Source organism: Primulina eburnea, chromosome 15 (genome assembly GCF_022965805.1).
Source record: "Primulina eburnea isolate SZY01 chromosome 15, ASM2296580v1, whole genome shotgun sequence".
In the NCBI taxonomy this organism is placed as follows: Eukaryota; Viridiplantae; Streptophyta; class Magnoliopsida; order Lamiales; family Gesneriaceae; genus Primulina; species Primulina eburnea.
In genome coordinates, this window is record NC_133115.1 from 8,841,659 (window position 1) to 8,848,480 (window position 6,822).

Consider the following 6,822-nt stretch of genomic DNA (forward strand, 5'->3'; position numbering starts at 1 on the left):
ATATTTATTGATCTTTAATCGTTAATGGAATATATATGTATGTACTCTATCTCAACATTTTGGAGTAGAATTTTCGTAGGTGGGTTAGCACTATTTTTCGAATTTGTCAGGCACAACATGGTATCATAATTAAAATACTTGGATTTATTTTATTTGGTGTATTTTTATTTAATTATCCTACATATGTATATTTAATTTTCGATTTTTTTTGAAATTTTTCAGCAGATTATTAGTAGCATGATTACTATTTTAGTGTGTATTTTGTAACTTATCATGCGTTATCCTATGAATATTTTTTCGAAATTTTAAAATTCTTGTTTATTGTAGGGAAAAACATATGTTGTATATGTTGGACGAAAACCCGGTGTTTACGACAATTGGGAGGAGGCTCAAGTGCAAGTGAATAAATACAGTGGAGCTTCTCACAAATCCTATTGCACTAGAGAAGCGGCATTGAAATCATACGATGATTATATGAAGAAACAATCTGTTGGAGCTGCTTCTTATAATTGTAGCGAGGCAAATGTTCAAGTTCGACATCTGATGGAAGTTCGAGTAAAAACCCAAAAGAGTATGAAAGAGTAGCCCACTTAGTAGCGGCTAAAATGGAATTTGAACGACAAAGTCGCCAAAATGCACTGAAAATGGAAGAGTTATCTACGGAGCTCAAAGAAATAATAGAGTCTCTACACCTTGGTGAAGATAAATAGAGTAGTCATTGCTTCTAAATGGAACAATTATGTTGCTTTTAAATGGAACAATTATGCTGCACTTGTTGTAAAACTAAATCTGTTCTCTGGATTATGTGATTTGAATTATGATTGCAACCACCTGTGTGTGATTGCACAATTGTGTTCTCTGGATTATGTTGCACTTCGTATCTAGAGTTTAATATTCGTCTTGTGTTTGATTGCACAATTGTGTCCAATTGATCATTTTCATCTTCTGTCCGATTGCATTGCTTGTGTCCAATGTATAAAAGTGGAAGTATATTTCAATGGAACCTTCAAGATGAAAAGAACCATTATTTGGTAGTGTGGCACAGTTTAGTAGTGACATATCATTACAAAGAAGATGCTCGGAAAAAAAGACACCACAACCACTAACTCCATTAATGATGGCATACCATTACAACGGAGATGCAGGAAGATACAATAGCCAGTAATTCCAGGGAAAAAGAAGACAATTTTCATAACCGCAACATCCAATTCCACAACCATTAAAATCCAACAAGAAATAACTAATATGTCCACAACCATTAAAATACAACAAAACAATAACATGTTATTTTTTTGTTTTGAGTGCTCATGTCCACAACCAACTACTTTCATCAACTTTTACTTCTTCAACCACCAGTTCCGATTGGTTATGTTGGTGTTTTTTTCCTTCGGTCATCCACTGAAGCTCTCAAATTAGACATAGATACGAAGTTCCTTCCGCCTTTCACAATGACATGCGTTTGTTTGTTGAGTACTTTATGGACCTGGTAAGAAGATTAAAAAAAATTGACACATATCTAACTCACAAAAAAAAAATGTAACAGGTTCACTTGCACTTACATTAACAGATGAGATATTGTTGGAGCTGCCACTAATTGTTACTCCAGTTGCTCGTTGTCGTATTACCTGTAAATAATCATTTTACACCGAAACTTGTAAAAAAATTTCGGTCAAGTTAAACGAACAAAAATACAAAACATGTAGTTTGTAACCTGCAGTTTTTTCCTTCATTTGAATGATGTCTCAGCACGTTCTGCGCTTTTGTTGGATATGAATCTTTCGTTTTCATCTGACAGTGCGTCGCTTTGTGTAGTCGCACCAAGCTCGGCTTCATTGCATGTTTGTGGTGCAGGTTGTAAGTCACCTATTAAATGATAAATATTATAATGCTAAAACTTGAAATAAGTATCTAAAATAAAACAAAAGTAACCCCACAACATCACCTATATCCATTTCGTTGAAATTTTGTGGTGTTTCGGTTTCACCTCTGTCCATTTCATTGTTCTCTTGTGTCTCGGCTTCACCACTTGCTTTAGATATGTTGCAACTCCTTTGATTGTGTCCAAACCCACCACATGTCCGACATTTGTTGTTTCGTTTCACACCTTTCAGCTTTGATTGTCTAGAAGCTGGAACTTCATCAGGTTGTCACCTTCTCAACTTTGCTGGCCTACCAACTTTGTCTTTATACATTGGTGGTAATGGAGGGACTACGTGGCATTCAGGCCACAGGGCTGGTCCATTAATGGGCATGATGGATCGCGAGTAACATTGCTTGTATTTCAAAACACTGTAAAAACGGTGTACATAAGCTTCCGGGTTCTCTTGCCTACACCAAATAGCACAAACATCATGTGGACATGGAATTCCAGTCATATCCCATTTCCTACAACTACAACTCATCCTACACAGGTCAACAGAGTGCTGCTGGTGTAAGCCTGTGATATGAAAATGTGTCTCATCAGCCATTAAAGGAGTAAGAGCAGCTGCTTCCTTGCTATTCTTTGCCAAGATAGCTTTTATTTTCGGACACATCACACCATCCCATTTCTCGGCCTTCTCTCTGTTGGTTTGAAACCTGGCCATCAACAAATTTCTTATTGTTTCAAACATTGAGATGATTGGTTTTTCTCTTGCATCTAAAATCATGCTGTTGAAACACTCACACATGTTGTTAAGAAGTATATCACATTTTGGAATTGTGCTAAAGTAAGCCTTGGACCAGTGTTGTTCAGGTTTTTTTGCCAACCATATGTAAGCATCATGATTAATCTTCTTCAAGTCTTCCATATGCCTTTTGAACTCTTCGACTCTTGTCGCCCTAGCCGCAGCCCAAAGAGCATTTTTTATCGCCACACCTCTGAATCCATCATATTTCATGTTGGTGTACAGATGCCTAACACAAAATCTATTTTCAGCATTTGGAAACAAATTCTCAAATGTAGGAATCAAGCTTTTTGCTTATCAGACATGAAGGTCCAACCATCTTGATTCTCAAAGCCAATATCGTTATCCAACAACTGCAGAAACCACATCCAACTATCCTTTGTCTCTCCTTCCACCAATGCATAAGCAATAGGAAAAATATTGTTATTTGGATCTAGGCCAACTGCCGTCAACAACTTTCCACCGCTTTTGGTTTTCAAAAAACATCCATCTACTCCAACTACAGGTCTACAAGACTCTTTAAAGCCTTGTTTACAGGCCGAAAAGCATACATACATCCTCTGAAATCTTGGCCCATCATCTTCATCAATCAGTTTCAGAATGACAGAAGCATCTTTGTCGGACCTTTTCAGTTCAGCACAATAATTTCTTATTCGGCTAAATTGTTCCGCTATGCTACCATCAACTAGCTTCAACGCTTTTTTCCGACCCAAATAAGCTTGTTTATATGTGAGGGCCACATTCAAAGTAGATTTAACATCTTCCCTAAACTCTTTGGTACCTAACTTGGGATTTGATTTCAATTTATTCACGAAAGTTTCACCTAACTAGCTTGACTTGATGTTTTTTTTCTTAACATTCCAATAGCAGTTTTTGTGCTCGGATTCAAAAGTCTTTATCTGCCAGCAACTGTCCTTACTCATTGGTGACACATGAATAACCCATTTACATCCTTCATTTTTGCACACACCTCGAAGCCTACTTTTGTCATTCTTCACAAAGTTAACTACCATCCCTCGTCTAATACAATGACTTTCTATTGCAAACTTTGCCTCTTTTTTTGAATCAAATATCATTCCAAGCTTCAAATCAGGATTTTCCGAATGTTCATACATTTGGAATTTCTGTGAAGCTTCCTCTTCAGAATCAAATGCACTCTCTAACTCATCAATTTCTGCACAATCATCATCTCCTTCATCACCTTGCATTCTCTCAAACAAATCATTTGAAATAGCACCATCAATTACTAAATTTTTCCCCTTTCCCTTATAATTTTCTTCTTCTTCGAAATCATATTCACTATCGTTAAATTCTACATCATCTTCACCATTGTATTCGGTTCAACTTCATTCGGTTTCTCCAAAAGACAGGATGCATCTATCTGATTTATTGAAACACGTTCATTATGTTCAATATAAATTTCGAATTCATAGTTTTTGGGGACATGGTTCCTAAAATCAACCACATCAGCATCACTTTCCAAATATCTACCATCGGTCAAAGATTTGCCGATTTTGTGCCAAAATCTGAACCTATCTTTGTCCAGACATCCTACTTCCTTAGCATAACCCCATAGTTCAATCAAGCCTATCTTATCCATGTCCACAAAATCAAAGAATTCAGTATTCCCACCTTTGTACATTTTCCTATTGCGATTGGTTTCCATTGAACCATTGTAGTACAATTTAATTGTAATAAGAGTGGGTTCTCGCATCCAGCCTAACGAACATAAGATTGACATCCTGTAAATGTGATTAATCTCGAAAAATATATCCACAAAGTCATTACATGTAAAAATAAAACATTACCGTAATTCGGGGTGAATTCAATTGAAAATTTACTTTTTCGAGCCATTACAGCCTACCACTTTAGCGAATCTACCAATGTACTATTTCCAGGAAAAAAAAGGTTACATGAAAATTTGTGTCAAAAAATGCAACAAATAAATCAAGGACAACTTGCTTACTTCTTATGCGATGAGTTCTTTAAAATCGGGCTGAAAGATCTTTCAAATCGGTAATGGCAAGTACACTGATTTGGGAAGGATTCTTTGATTTGGGGATTTAGGGCTGTAATCATGTATTATATTATTTTTTTCATACAATCTATAAACATTATCTTACTTGGTTTCCTTCAAGAGTATTTTGATTTTGAACTTGAATTTTAAGCCATTTTTTGCTGTTATTTGTTTTATATCATAAATTTTGAATGCAGGGAGTTGGCTTAGAGAAAATAAAAAAGGTTCCCTTGGAGATTTTAAAGGAGTAAACATTAATATTTATTTTTAAAATGTTTTAAAACATTCACCATTTCTAATTATATTTTACTTTTTTTTTAGTAATTTTTTAAATTTCATTTATTTATTTTTATTAGTAATTTTTTAAATTTCATTTATTTATATTGTAAAAAATAAAAATTAAAAGATTAAAATATATCCACTCTTTTACAAAGTGTACTATATATTGGAGAAACAAGAAGAATCACGTGGAAGGAAGAGGTGAATAATATGTGACACATTTTTAACCCCATGTGCATACGCATATGCAAGAGAAAGTCTCTTGACTGACTAATTTTACACTCAGTAAAATATATCAATATGAATTTAGCTTTATTTTCCACAAAACCATCATTCTATTTTTTCACCATCCATTTAATATATGGCTTTTTTAATAGCTCATATACTACATTGTCCAAATTTCAATTACTACACCATGGAAAAGCCCAACATCCAACAGAAAAAAGGTGATTCAAGCATGAAGTACAAATGCAACCTTGATATTGTCGGCAATATGTGGCAGACTATATTTATCAGGGTTCTTGGCAAAACATTCATAAAATGTGGGTTGGCATATTTGATTAATAATTCAAGACGAAAGATGCGTATAAAACGTCTCTTCACACAGACAAGGGGATCTTCGCAACTTCGCGAAAAGTTGCGAAGCTCCTTCTTTATTCATTGGTTGGGATGGTTTACACTTGACGGAGGCGTCATACAAATTCTCGGCCCAAGGTATACTTGGAAGGCAACACATTGTTTCTCACTTCAATACAATCTGTTCTTTCACAATCTGTACTAAAATTGGTTTGATGATATTTTGTATTAAATAAAAAGAGAATATTTTGTAATTCGAGAAGAAAGAAAGTATTTTTAGTTTATAAAAACACAATGATAATTTGTATTAAATAAAAAGATAAAGAAAGTATTTTTAGTTTATAAAAACACAATGATAATTTGTATTAAATAAAAAGATACAATTTTTCAGTTCGAGATAAATAAAAAATTATATTTATCAAAAATATTATATGATATCAAATTTAGTTATTGTAAATCACTAAACTTTAGTATATATATATATATAAATATATATATATATATATATATATATATATATATATATATATATATATATATATGTATGTTGTAAATCATTAAACTTTAATATATCTATATATATTGATACTAATGAGAAATTTAGGGTTCGATTCCAGCAAATGTAGCTAGTCCAAACGCATGCTTTGAAATTTCTCTGAGCCTGAAATCAAGAATAAGATCGTTAGAAGGGGGCCAAGAGGGTGTCCTGTCGTAGTCCCTCCGACGCTCAAGTCAGATACTGAGGATAAAAGTGGAGATCATCTAAAGATGCCGTTGAAAAATAATATAGTGAATCCATCAACTGAACACTCAAACATGGTATTTATAAGAGAATACCTGGGCCCTTGATCCTCAACTACCCCCGGCTCATCCCTAGCCCAAATAGAAGACAGGTCCATCAAGAGCCCAAGTATTCTCCTATAAATACCATGTTTGAGTGTTCAGTTGATGGATTCACTATATTGTTTTTCAGCAACATCCTTAGCTGCTATCCACTTTTATCCCCAGTCTCTGACTTGAGCGTCGGAAGGGCTACGCTAGGACACCCTCCTGACTCCCTTCTAACTGTCTTATTCGTGATTTCAAGCTCAGAACAATTTCAAAGCCTGCGTCTGATACGTCATAGTTATAATATATCTACTTAAAACTTAATAAATGAACTACTAATTGAAGTAGGACTACTAATGTGATTTGTATAATAATAAAATTTCACCGGCTCCAATTTTAATTACATTTTTAAATAAGCGATAAAGGTTCTGAACAAAAATAAACTTATTTTAACAT

At 34.2% G+C, this 6,822-nt stretch overlaps 1 long non-coding RNA gene across 2 annotated transcripts; it reads right to left on the reverse strand.

The window, feature by feature from the left end:
• Positions 1-1,177: 1,177 nt before the first annotated feature.
• LOC140815379 (uncharacterized) lies at positions 1,178-4,551 on the reverse strand. 2 transcript variants are annotated; one of them, XR_012114367.1, is made up of 3 exons: positions 4,475-4,551; positions 1,560-1,625; positions 1,178-1,483 (listed from the first exon to the last, which is right to left on the reverse strand). It is a non-coding gene; the product is annotated as an uncharacterized lncRNA (long non-coding RNA). The 2 variants fall into 2 exon arrangements; XR_012114366.1 differs by lacking the exon at positions 4,475-4,551 and adding an exon at positions 1,698-2,250.
• Between the last annotated feature and the right edge of the window lie 2,271 nt (positions 4,552-6,822).